General features: G+C 36.8%; 1 pseudogene; it reads right to left on the reverse strand.

The window, feature by feature from the left end:
- Positions 1-11,768: 11,768 nt before the first annotated feature.
- On the reverse strand, positions 11,769-14,316 carry LOC107795758 (nicotine N-demethylase CYP82E3-like; annotated as a pseudogene).
- Between the last annotated feature and the right edge of the window lie 480 nt (positions 14,317-14,796).

Raw genomic sequence — 14,796 nt, forward strand, 5'->3', positions numbered from 1 at the left:
TATGCATCTTTGGCTTAGAGATTCAAGTGGAATTCCAATTGCTAAAGTGCATATGGCAAAAAATAGATTGTTTTCTCTGAATCTTAAAACAATTGATGCAAAGTGTTTGAAGGCTAATGTGCAAGATGAATCATGGTGTTGGCACATGCGATTTGGGAAATTAAATTTTGAAGCGCTCAAATCAATGGGAGAAAAGAACATGGTGCATGGGATACCATCAATCAACCATCCAAATCAATTGTGTGAAGCTTGTCTTCTTGGAAAACATGTAAGGAGGAGTTTTCCAAAGGAGGCCATGTCAAGATCAACCAAGCCGCTCCAGCTTGTCCACACTGATGTGTGTGGACCAATCAATCCACTTTTTTTTTGGTAAAAGAAAATATTTTCTGCTTTTCATTGATGACTTTAGTAGAAAGACTTGGGTTTATTTCTTGAACCAAAAATCTGAAGCTTTTGCTGCTTTTAGAAATTTCAAAGTACTTGTAGAGAAAGAAAGTGCCTATGAAATTAAAGCTCTAAGATCCGATAGAGGAGGGGAATTCACCTCAAACGAATTTAATGACTTCTGTCAACTTCATGGAATTCGTCGCCCTCTAACGGTACCTTATTCACCTCAACAAAATGGTGTTGCAAAGAGAAAGAATCGAACGATTCTTAATATGGCTAGATGTATGTTGAAAGCTAAAAGTATGCCTAAGGAATTTTGGGCCGAAGCTGTTTCTTGTGCAGTTTATTTGAATAATAGGTCTCCAACAAGAAATGTTAGAGATCAAACCCCTCAAGAAGCATGGAGTGGAAGAAAGCCAAGTGTCAAGCACTTAAGAATCTTTGGGAGCATAGCCTATGCTCATGTGCCACATCAAGGGAGAGAAAAGCTTGACGATCGAAGTGTCAAGCATGTGTTTGTTGGCTATGATACGAGTTCAAAAGGCTACAAGCTATACAACCCAAGCATCAGTAAGGTGGTGGTAAGTCATGATGTTGAATTTGATAAAGAACTGGCATAGAATTGGGAAGTTGAGGAAGAAACTTCATATGATTTTCTTCCATACTTTGGTGATGAAGAAGAACTGGAGACCGTGGAATCTGTGTAGGACACAACTCCTCCTTCTTCTCCAACAAATGTTGCATCTCCCTCTTCTCAAGAAAGTTCAAATGAACAGCCGCAAAGGACAAGGAGCATTCAAGAGATCTATGATGACACTGAAGAAGTTACTAATTTTGATTTTTTATATTGTCTCTTTGCTAACAGTGAACCAATGAACTTTGATGAAGCTTTTACAGACAAAAGGTGGAGACAAGCCATGGATGAGGAGATCAAGTCAATAGAGAAGAACAACACTTGGGAGTTAACAACTCTTCTCATGGGTCATCGAGCAATTGGAGTGAAATGGGTATATAAAATAAAGAAGAATGCTGATGGAGATGTGGAGAAATACAAGGCACGACTTGTGGCTAAAGGCTACAAGCAAAGGCAAGGCATTGACTGCGAAGAAGTCTATGCACCTGTTGCCCGCATGGAGACGATTCGTCTGCTGATCTCTTTGGCGGCACAAATGAAGTGGAAGATACATCAACTAGATGTCAAGTCAGCCTTCTTGAATGGCTATCTTGAAGAAGAAGTCTATGTTGAACAACCATTGGGCTTCGTGGTCAAAAACCATGAAGATAAAGTGTTGCGGTTGAAGAAAGCTTTATATGGATTAAAGCAAGCCCCACGAGCATGGAATAGTTGCATCGACAAGTATTTTCAAGACAATGGGTTTACTCGTTGTCTCCATGAATATGCTCTTTACCTTAAAGTTCATACTAATGGAGATATCTTACTTGTTTGTCTTTATGTTGATGATCTTATTTTCACGGGTAATAACCCAAGTTTGTTTGAAGCTTTCAAGAAAGATATGTCCCGTGAGTTCGAGATGACAGACGTAGGGCCCATGTCATATTACCTGGGCCTAGAAGTGAAGCAGATGGAGGATGGAATTTTTATCTCTCAAGAAAGCTATACAAAGGAGATATTGAAGAAGTTCAACATGCTCGATTGCAACCCCGTGAACACACCGATGGAAAGTGGGACAAAATTGTCCAAGTTTGATGAAGGAGAAAAAGTGGATCCCACATTCTTCAAAAGTCTTGTGGGAAGTTTGAGGTACTTGACTTGTACCAGACCAGATATACTTTTTGCAGTTGGAGTAGTAAGTCGCTTCATGGAGGCTCCTACCTCTACTCACTTGAAGGTCACTAGAAGAATTCTTCGTTACCTAAAAGGTACGATCGATTTTGGGTTATTTTATTCTTCTTCTAATGACTTCAACCTTATGAGATTTTGTGATAGTGATTATGCGGGAGATATTGATGATAGAAAAAGTACAACTGGTTTTGTATTTTTCTTGGGTGATTTTGTTATTTCTTGTAGTTCAAAGAAACAATCCATTGTTACACTCTCGACTTGTGCAGCCGAATACGTAGCAGCAACATCATGTACCTATCATGCTATTTGGCTAAGAAGATTATTGAAGGAGCTTAATTTGCCACAAATGGAAGCTACAGAGATTTGTATTGATAACAAATCAGCACAGGCACTCGCGAAGAATCCAGTGTATCATGATCGAAGCAAGCATATAGATACAAGGTATCATTTCATCAGAGAGTGCATTGCGAAGAAGGAAGTCGAGCTCAAATATGTGAAGTCTCATGATCAAGTTGCAGATATCTTCACAAAGGCTCTCAAGTTTGAAGATTTTCAAAGAGTGAGATCAAGACTTGGAATGAAAAAGAAAAATCAAAATTAAGGGAGAAATTGGTAGGACTCAAAATAAAAGTGAAACATTGAAAAAGATGAAAAAGAGGTCAAATTAGGTGGCTTAGAAATGGAATGGGCGGCTGAAGCAATTGAATGGGCGGATGAAAAAAGTCAATTTTGTGTTGCTGAGAGGTTGACAACTTTGCCTATAAATAGAGATGCCCCCTTCTCTGTTAAACACACCAAAATAAGAGAGAAACAATAGAAGTTAGAGAGAGTAATCCACATATTGTTGTCTGTGAGATAACTAGTGAGTGATAGTAATATTGTAGTGAGATGTTTTATATAAAGAATGTTATTTCTTTCAAAGTTGTAGTAGTCTCTTGACACTACTGAGTTGTAATATTATAGTGGTAATATTGCTATACTCGAATATTGTATTTTATCCCACTAAAATATTTGATGTCATTGTTACTCTCTTGTGTTATTATTATTTGTTGTGGATATTATTCCTGGGCGGGATTATTTATTTTATCCTAACATCCACAATATAATGAGACGTTCATATCGGCAGATCAGTCGACCACCTAGATGGAAAATAAAGCTAATGGGAATTGAACACGAGAATGTTATTTAAAGTTAGATACTTGAAAAGTATTTCTACATAGTTGGACTTCCTTTTTCCCTCTCTACTGACCTCTCTTCTTTAGTTGTTATTAACAATATATTTTTTACTACAAAAATGATAGTCAAATCAATACTTAAAAAACTATTAACTTATAGCCTGTTTGGCTAAACTTGTTTTTGGCCAAAAGTGTTTTTTTTTTTGCCAAAAACACTTTTGGCCTCAATTTAAGGTGTTTGGCCAAGTTTCTGGAAGGAAAAAAAGTGCTTTTGAGGAGAAGCAGAAACAGTTTTGGAGAAGCAGAAAAAAGTAGCTTCTCTCCAAAAGCACTTTTGAGAAAAATACACTTAGAAACAGTTTTTTAAAGCTTGTCCAAACACTAATTGCTGCTCAGAAGTGCTTTTTAAACTAATTAGTCAAACAAAAACTGCTTCTCACCAAAAGTACTTTTGAGAAAAATACTTTTAAAAAAAAACAATTTTCAAAATAAGCTGATTTTTGAAGCTTGGCCAAACGGGATATTAGTATCTAAGTTCCCTATCTGAAATACTTTCTGTAAAAACTGAAATACTTTCTGATAGCTGAGACCAATAAGTTCCCTATCTGACCTGCAAATCATGAGAAAATTTGGTGAAACATTGAAGACTAAAAAGTCATTAAAATTAAGTTTACATATTACAATTCGCCAAATTTAATTGAAAAATTAGACAAATCCTAGTAACAACTACCAAGATGATAATTTTCAGGGCACTCGCCACCATCAGAAAGGATTGTGATAATACTCCAAAGATTATATACTTACTAATGAAACATTGCTAAAACAAATAAAATGAAAATTGTTGCAATTGCACTATTATAAGCTTTCCCAACTTGTTTGGAACTGGCGCATAGTAGTTGTTGTTGTTGCACTTTTGCGAAATTGTAAACAAGTTAAAATGCTATATAATATTTTAAGACTTTGTTGACTAATGTTTGGTTAGTTTTTCCAAGATGTGAAATCAGGAAACTTATTTGGAACATATGCATGCTAGCATTAAGAAACCTTATACTTTTATTTACAGAAAACAGTTCTAATAATATGTCACCATTTTGCAATCTTTCCTTTTCTGATTTTACAAATCTTTAATTAGGCTTACGTTTTTTTTTTTCCAAACTTTATTTAAGAGTACACTTTATATACCTTTGTTGAGTTTAAGCTTGGGTAGCTTAAAATAAAGGGACATTGTCCCATATTGGAGGAAGAAAAGACTTTTGATGGGTATATATAAAATTGCTCTTCTACTAGTTTTTAAAGAGTTAAGAAGAAGGCAAACCTCGTGCCGTCGTCGCTCAGCTTTGGTCAAAGACTGATTGATTAATCTTTTCGGACAAAATTTCTTTCAATTATTTAATTAATTAATGGAAATTCGCTTCGGAATAACTCAAGACCCCCGACACGACCTGGTCCAGTCCGTTTTCTTTCCCGAATTATTTTTAAATCCGTTTTTCTGCAATATTTCAAACAGAAATATTCTCACCTGTTCCAACAGCCATGACTTTTTCTAAAAGGTTGCAAAACTTTTCAGAAACAGTGCCAGAAAGGCTATAAATATGCTTAGAATCCCCTAATCTTTCCTTACGAAATTTTCTGATCTTCTTCTTTTTCTTCAGCACAAAATTTCCAGTGTGTTTTACAGCTTTCGAGTGGTTCGCTGTTTCATCGGCATTTTTGGTACCAACACTTCGATGAGTTAAAACGTTCTATCTTGAGAGGATAATATTCTAGCACCTCGGGTACTTGAGGGGAATAATTTCCTTAAGGACATACTATGCACTCAGTGGGCTCGATTTATTCTGAAATTATTTTCAGATAGTATTTCGACATGCTGTTGCTACTAACTTTCTGTTTCTGCTTCTATTTCAGAAAGTTTATTGTTCGTTTTTTATTATAGTAATACAGATTGACTAACAACCTTCCCTTACATTTAGTAATAAATGCTTCCTCTACGATCTCATAGTATATTACAATCATTCAACATTCTTGTATGTCAGAAGTGTGGGGTCCAGCCCTTGAATTATGGAAGAATTCTCTTCCTTTGTTGACTTTTGTCAAATATGGCTGCTAAGCAGCCCAAATTCGATTTCTTTGTCAAATTAAGCAGTCTGCAGAATCTGTAATATCAAATGAGGTAGGCTGTATTCTGCCTATAAAATGGGAGCTTCAGCTCTCATTTTTAACATCATCAATCTCAGAGGAAAATATATCTAAGAGCTAGAAAGAAAGAGTGAGGTTTCACAGACAGGATATAAGAAAATAGTCTGTGAAGAGAGTGTGAGCGATATTGTAGTGAGGTGAAATATCAAAAGAGGGTTATTTCTTTTGAGTATTATTGTGGTCTTTGTAGTATTTTACTCGGACCTACAAAGTGTAAATTTCTTACTATAGTGATATCAGTTGCTCCTCTCTGGGTCGTGGTTTTTCCCTTATTGAGAAGGGTTTTCCATGTAAAAATCTTGGAGTCATTATTACTCTTTTATTCTTGTTATTACCGTATCTCGGTGCTACATTATTATTCCGCTTTTATTACCGTGAATATTATTTTGGTAGGGGTTTTATTCCCAACAACTGGTATTAGAGCTCAGATTCTGCTCGTTCACTGAAATACTATTCACTATCGGTAGTACTATACTTGGTGAAAAATAAAAATGTCCGGAGTAAAGTACGAGGTAGCAAAATTCAACGGAGATAACGGTTTTTCAACATAGCAAAGAAGGATGAGAGATATGCTCATCCAACAAGGATTACACAAGGTTCTAGATGCTGATTCCAAAAAGCCTGATACCATGGAAGCTGAGGATGGGGCTGACTTGGATGAAGGAGCTGCTAGTGCAATCAGGTTGCACTTATCAGATGATGTGGTAAATAACATCATTGATGAAGACACTGCACGTGGAATTTGGACAAGGTTGGAAAGCCTATACATGTCCAAAACGCTGACAAATAAATTGTACCTGAAGAAGCAGTTATACGCCCCACATGAGTGAAGGTACGGATTTTTTGTCACATTTAAATGTGTTTAACAGACCAATCACATAGCTTGCCAATCTCGGAGTGAAAATCGAGGAAGAAGATAAAGTCATCTTGCTATTGAACTCATTGCCATCAATAGTACTCATTTCAACTACTATTGAGTTGAAAGATGTCACATCGGCTCTTCTACTCAATGAGAAGATGAGAAAGAAGCCTGAAAATCAAGGACAGGCTCTCATCACAGAAGGTAGAGGCAGGAGTTATCAAAGGAATTCGAGCAACTATGGTAGATCCGGAACTCATAGGAAGTCAAAGAACCGATCTAAATCAAGAGCCCGAAATTGCTACAACTGTGATCAACCAGGTCACTTCAAAAGAGATTGCCCAAATCCAAGGAAGGGCAAAGGTGAAACCAGTGGCCAGAAAAATGAAGACAACACATCCGCCATGGTGCAAAATAATGATAATGTTGTCCTCTTTATAAATGAGGAAGAGGAATGCATGCACCTGTCAGGTCCAGAGTCGGAATGGGTAGTTGACACAACGACATCTTACCATGCCACACCGGTAAAAGATCTTTTTTGCAGATATGTAGCAGGTGATTTCGGCACAGTGAGAATGGGTAACACAAGTTACTCAAAGATTGTGGGGATTGGTGACATTTGTATCAAGACAAATGTCGGATGCACATTGGTTCTAAAGGATGTGCGGCATGTACCTGATTTGTGGATGAACTTGATCTCGGGAATTGCTTTAGACCGAGATGGATACGAGAACTATTTTGCAAATCAAAAGTGGAGACTCACTAAGGGATCATTGGTGATTTCAAAGGGAGTTGCTCGCGGCACGTTGTACAGGACAAATGCAGAAATATGCCAAGGTGAATTGAACGCGGCACAAGATGAGATTTCTGCAGATTTGTGGCACAAAAGAATGGGTTATATGAGCGAAAAGGGATTGCAGATTCTTGCCAAGAAATCATTCATTTCTTATGCCAAAAGTACAACGGTAAAACCTTGTGACTACTGTTTATTTGGTAAGCAGCATAGAGTCTCATTTCAGACATCGTCTCAAAGAAAATTGAATATACTTGATTTAGTATACTCTGATGTTTGCGGCCCAATGGAAATTGAATCAATGGGCGGTAACAAATATTTTGTCACTTTTATTGATGATGCTTCACGAAAATTATGGGTTTATATTTTGAAAACCAAAGATCAGGTGTTTTAAGTTTTCCAGAAGTTTCATGCTCTAGTAGAAAGGGAGACGGGTCGAAAGCTAAAACGTCTCCGAAGTGACAATGGAGGTGAGTACACTTCAAGGGAATTTGAAGAGTATTGTTCAAGTCATGTGATCAGACATGAAAAGACAGTTCCTGGAACCCCACAACACATTGGCGTAGCCGAGAGGATGAACCGCACCATTGTGGAGAAGGTGAGAAGCATGCTCAAAATGCCTAAACTGCCTAAGTCATTCTGGGGTGAAGCAGTTCAGATAGCCTGTTACCTGATCAATAGGAGCCCATCAGTTCCGTTGGCGTTTGACATCCCAGAGAGAGTTTGGACCAATAAGGAGGTGTCCTACTCGCATCTGAAGGTGTTCGGTTGCAGAGCTTTTGCACATGTACCAAAAGAGCAGAGAACAAAGCTGGATGATAAATCTGTTCCCTGCATATTTATCGGATATGGAGATGAAGAGTTCGGGTACAGACTATGGGATCCTGTAAAGAAGAAGGTCATCAGAAGCAGAGATGTAGTCTTCCGAGAAAGTGAAGTTGGAACTGCTGCTGATATGTCAGAAAAGGCGAAGAATGGTATAATTCCTAACCTTGTTACTATTCCTTCCACTTCTAACAATCCCACAAATACAGAAAGTACAACCAAAGAGGTTGCCGAGCAGGGGGAGCAACCTGGTGAGGTTATTGTGCAGGGGGAGCAACTTGATGAAGGTATCGAGGAAGTAGAGCACCCCACTCAGGGAGAAAAACAACCTCAACCTCTGAGGAGATCAGAGAGGCCAAGGGTAGAGTCATGCAGGTACCCTTCCACAGAGTATGTCCTCATCAGTGATGAGGGGGAGCCAGAAAGTCTTAAGGAGGTGCTGTCCCATCCAGAAAAGAACCAGTGGATGAAAGCTATGCAAGAAGAGATGGAATCTCTACAAAAAAATGGCACATACAAGCTGGTTGAACTTCCAAAGGGTAAAAGACCACTCAAATACAAATGGGTCTTTAAACTCAAGAAAGATGGAAATGGCAAGCTGGTCAGATACAAAGCTCGATTGGTGGTTAAAGGCTTCAAACAAAAGAAAGGTATTGATTTTGACGAAATTTTCTCATCTGTTGTCAAAATGACTTCTATTCGAACAATTTTGAGCTTAGCAGCTAGCCTAGATCTTGAAGTGGAGCAGTTGGATGTGAAAACTGTATTTCTTCATGGAGATTTGGAAGAGGAGATTTATATGGAGCAACCAGAAGGATTTGAAGTAGCTGGAAAGAAACACATGGTGTGCAAATTGAATAAGAGTCTTTATGGATTAAAGCAGACACCAAGGAAGTGGTATATGAAGTTTGACTCATTCATGAAAAGTTAAACATACCTAAAGACCTATTCTGATCCATGTGTATACTTCAAAAGATTTTCTGAGAATAACTTTATTATATTGTTGTTGTATGTGGATGACATGTTAATTGTAGGAAAAGACAAGGGGTTGATAGCAAAGTTGAAAGGAGATCTGTCCAAGTCATTTGATATGAAGGACTTGGGCCCAGCACAACAAATTCTAGGGATGAAGATAGTTCGAGAGAGAACAAGTAGAAAGTTGTGGCTATCTCAAGAGAAGTACATTGAACGTGTACTAGAACGCTTCAACATGAAGAATGCTAAGCCAGTCAGCACACCTCTTGCTGGTCATCTAAAGTTGAGTAAGAAGATGTGTCCTACAACAGTGGAGGAGAAAGGGAACATGGCTAAAGTTCCTTATTCTTCAGCAGTCAGAAGCTTAATGTATGAAATGGTATGCACTAGACCTGATATTGCTCACACAGTTGGTGTTGTCAGCACGTTTCTTGAAAATCCTGGAAAGGACCATTGGGAAGAAGTCAAGTGGATACTCAGGTACCTGAGAGGTACCACGGGAGATTGTTTGTGCTTTGGAGGATCTGATCTAATCTTGAAGGGCTATACAGATGCTGATATGGCAGGTGACATTGATAATAGAAAATCCACTACTGGATATTTGTTTACATTTTCAGGGGGAGCTATATCATGGCAGTCGAGGTTGCAGAAGTGTGTTGCACTCTCTATAACTGAAGCGGAGTATATTGCCGCTACTGAAGCTGTCAAGGAGATGATATGGCTCAAACGGTTCCTTCAAGAGCTTGGATTGCATTAGAAGGAGTATGTCGTCTATTGTGACAGTCAAAGTGCAATAGACCTTAGCAAGAACTCTATGTACCATGCAAGGACCAGACACATAGATGTGAGATATCATTGGATTCGTGAGCAGGTGGCGAACGAATCTTTACAGGTCAAAAAGATTTACACAAGCGAAAATCTTGCGGATATGCTAACCAAGGTAGTACCAAGAGACAAGTTCGAGCTTTGCAAAGAACTTGTCGGCATACACTCAAACTAGTACCTCTGATGTTACCTCCTTCGGGTAAATGGGACTGGAGGGGGAGATTTGTGGGGTCCAACCCTTGAATTATGGAAGAATTCTCTTCCTTTGTTAACTTTTGTCAAATATGTCTGCTAAGCAGCCCACGTTCGATTTCTTTATCAAATTAAGCAGTATGCAGAACCTGTAATATCAAATGAGGTAGGCTGTATTCTGCCTATAAAATGAGAGCTTCGGCTCTCATTTTTAACATTATCAATCTCAGAGGAAAATATATCTGAGAGCTAGAAAGAAAGAGTGAGGTTTCGCAGACATGATATAAGAAAATAGTCTGTGAAGAAAATAGAAAGTGTGAGCGATATTGTAGTGAGGTGAAATATCAAAAGAGGGTTATTTCTTTTGAGTATTGTAGTGGTCTTTGTAGTATTTTACTCGGGCCTACAAAGTGTAAATTCCTTACTATAGTGATATCAGTTGCTCTTCTCAGGGTCGTGGTTTTTCCCTTATTCAGAAGGGTTTTTCACGTAAAAATCTTGGTGTCATTGTTACTCTTTTATTCTTGTTAATTACCGTATCTCGGTGCTACATTATTATTCCACTTTTATTACCGTGAACATTATTTTGGTAGGGAGTTTATTCCCAACAAGAAAAGAGCTCTTATTCCAACCCAAAATTAAAGTATAAAATTAAGTTTACAGAAACACGTTACTGAAGCCAATAAATTAGATAGAATTAATAACACTAATTAGTGAATTAACCCGCACTTCGTGCGGTTAATTATAAGAATTCAAGAAGTACTTTATGTAGATTTCTTTGAGATATAAGAAATAAAATATTTAATGCGTATACATAAAAACGTAATCTTATAAAAATAATCGAGAGTCCGCATTCATGTTAGGTTTTCATCTAACACAAAAAAAAAAAAATAGTGCTATGATACAACTAAAATTGGAAAACCCATGTAGTGTCTTTTGACATCAATGATATACATTACTCTAAAATTAATTTGTATAAATCTACTCGAATCTTTAAAAGTATTTTTGAGTGTGTGTCCAATTCTCCAAAAATAATTCATATTTTGATATATGATCAAAATACACTGACATTTTTAAAGACCCGAGCGACATAAGAATAAATCACATTAAAATCAATAAGTATTGGTTCTGAATTATACATAAGACATACATCATACGTCTTTCAACATGACTTATACTTATAGGTTATAATCATACTAATAATTGTCCAGATTTATTAAAGTATCAGTATTATTTTTTGAAGCACAAAGCGCGTGCTCTTTCAATAACCTATAAATATGAACATCCACGGGTCGGGCAGCAGACATGGAATTGAAATAGGAGGGAGCTCCTCATAAAGTTAGAAAGCCCGACCTATAAGGCAGATAGGTCGGGCACATCCCTCCAATTCTCAACCCCGACTTAAACAAGTGGTTCTTTTCTGAAAGGTTTTGTTAAGTTCTTAGTAGCAATCAGTGGCAAATTTCTTCTTTTACTTCACATAGCTTTTCGACTCCTTGATAGTTATGTTCCCTTATCCCAACGTACACAATTTCCATCACATTTCATTCTTATTGGTAAAGTGACCGGCATTTTGATCTCAACTTTGGCAAATTAAATTTGATGGAGTAATATCATGATATTAGGCAAATTTCAAACACAGAATAAGCTATGGATCAAGTAGATAATTAACACCTACATTTGAGATTGTGGTACAACTAGTCAATTATTTTCTGCAAACCTTTATATATTATAGCACAATCCTTCTTCTCTTACTCTTACAAACTTACCAAATTACGAAAACTCGTGCTGACAATTAATTGAAAAAAAAAGGTAGATGAATACCCATCTAGGAGTATTAAACAATGATCAAGCAAGATGATCTTAGGTTTTAATAAAGCTCGGGTGCCAGGCGAGGCTTAATTAGCACTTCCACAGGATTTACCTTACGTATAGTTATGCCTGCACCTTCCTTCATATCCAAGGGCTCGTTAGTTGGAGTCCTGTAATTGAAACCTTGGATCAAATGTGCCATTGTTAGATGTTCCGCTTGCAATGCATAAGTCATCCCCGGACAAGATCGTCTTCCAGAACCAAACGGGATATACTCATAGTGCTGACCACGGAAGTCAATATCTGCAGCGATGAATCTCTCTGGATCGAAATTATCAGGATTTGGCCAGAGTTTAGGATCGCGTTACAGTTTCATGACATTCGCAAATAGTCTAGTCCCTTTAGGAATGTGATATCCACTAACAACACAATCCTCCACATTTTCATGTGGTACTAACAAAGGTCCTGGTGGATACAATCGTAACACTTCTTTGACAATAGCTTGGAGGTACACCAAATCCTTAATATCACTCTCTTCTACCCATCTATCCTTGCCAACTTTTGTGTCTATCTCTTCTTGTGCTTTTTCCAAGGCATTTTGATTGTTGATCAGTAAAGCCATACCCCAATTTATGTGAAGAGCAACTGTGTCCGCAGCATCCAAGACCAAACTCTGTGGACAAAATAGAATACAGTTAAATACAAATGATAACTCAATACAAAAGTAGGTTAGCGTCATTATCTGCCCAACCTTGTTCTAGGTTAGTATAATAATTGTCAAGTATGCACATCTCATTATACTAATGAATTTGTTTTTTTCTGAAATTGTTTAACAATAAAAGTAAATCATTTATTTCAACTCTTATCTTAGAGTTGTACGAGGTTAAGTTTATTTAGTGTAAAACTAATGCACGTTTTATAACTCATCTTTTTTCCCTACAAAAAGAAGAATTAAGTCCCTTTACTTTCTTTTTTGTTATGCTCAATGGGAGTAAAGAAGTTTTATTCTATATATCAATGTGGTTCAGTCAATTATAAGAGGTTATATCTCATCTCTTACTATCAAAAATTATATAGTAATAAATATTCTTCTATCCTTAATCAAATCTCTCAAACTAAATTTCTGGAGTGAAGTTCTACTTAGTAGAGACCATTTTATCTCCCAAAGCGCGAAAAATCCAAATTAATCAGGCCCCAAAAAAATCTCATCTTTTTTCGTTTATCATTCTATGTTTTTACTATATATAATCATCCTTAGTAGTATTTAGATAGTCTAACAAAAAGGGTAACCTATCATAATGCAAGCATTAATGCCTACTTTCACTGCTCGAAACTGTAACCTACAGAGACAACTTTACCGTTGCTTCAAATTATTATTAACCTGTCCATTAACAACAATTTAAACTGAATAGATGAATAATGACAGATGAACTTAAAAAAACTGTTGCTTTAATGACAGTATCACGAGAGTAACCTTCATCAAGATATTCTTTACTCATTTTTGAAAGCACCACATCAATGAAATCTTGTTCATTCCCTTCTGCACCAACCTCCATTTTTTCTCTTCTATTAATATGTTCCTCTAACCAGTTCTGAAAAACAGAATCTATATCCTTAAATGTCCTTTTCATAGCCTTAATATGACCTTGAAAATCCACCCATTTAAATAATGGAATTGGAAATGCATCCCATAATACAAATTCCATTGATAAAATCATAAAATCCTTAAACGCATTCTTAAATCTCTCCACTTGTTCATCTCCTTTGCCGGATTCATAATTTTTCCCCGCGATCATTTTCACGATCAGGCCAAAATGCAATTCTTCTAACCAATCAGTTAGATTTATCATACTCGAATTTCCATTAATTTGAGAGTATAAATTCTTAATGCTCGTTTGAATTCTGGCAAATCTCACGTGTTTGAATTTTTCGAGACGACTAGCAGAGAGAACTTCCTGAATTATTAATTTACGATTTTTTCGCCAATAAGGTCCGTAATTTGCTAGAAAAAGCATTGTATTATTGTAGCCAAGGTATTCGCCGTAAAGAAAAGCTGGACGATTGGAGAAAATGGCGTCATTTGTAGAGAAGCAATCTTTTATAGCTTCATAACTGCTTACAACTAGCACAAGGGGAAGACCTAGCCGAAAAGTGAAAACGGGGCCGTATTTATCAGCTAAGTCTCCGAGCTAATGGACGGTCGTCGCCTTCGTTATCGAAGTAGAAAAGATGGCCGATTACCGGCCATCCTCCGGGGATTTTCGGTGGTAAGGGTTTTGGAGGTTTTTGAGATTTTTTTGTCCATAGGAAGTATAAGAGAAATGTGAAGGTTACTAGTCCTACAATGGCTTCTATGGGAAAAACCATTATGGATTTTTAGATAAGAACTTGAGAATCAAACTATCACGAACTTCCTTTTTATAGTGATCTCTTGAAATGAATATTATACTCCCTCTATTTCAGAAGCTTTACGGAGTACAACTTCCTTTTATTTTATTTTATTTTATTTTATTTTATATTCAATATTCAACTAGAAATAATGGAAAATATTCGACTACCTCACCTTATCCTCGTACTAGAAACTAGAGGTTATCCTAGTACTAGAAACTAGTGGTTATCCTCGTACTAGAAATTAGTGATTATCCTCGTACCACAGATGTGTATTGCTCTTTCCTTTGGTGCGGCACCACAATCTCTGTTCAACACATATTTGTTTAAAGTCACTCTATTCTTGAATCATTTACATTTTGATGGGCCATGTTAAATTTGTTTGGGATTTTTACATACCTATACCATATACCAAACCTTATTATCTTCATTGTTTAAGGATTACGTTAATTACATTTAAGCATACCAAATTACTATTTATATACCATAATTCAAATTAAGGATATAATTATTCCTTCATTTATTGTAGGCGTGATTTTAGGACCGTATTTTCACTTTATTTCGT

Source organism: Nicotiana tabacum, chromosome 20, assembly GCF_000715075.1.
Source record: "Nicotiana tabacum cultivar K326 chromosome 20, ASM71507v2, whole genome shotgun sequence".
In the NCBI taxonomy this organism is placed as follows: domain Eukaryota; kingdom Viridiplantae; phylum Streptophyta; class Magnoliopsida; order Solanales; family Solanaceae; genus Nicotiana; species Nicotiana tabacum.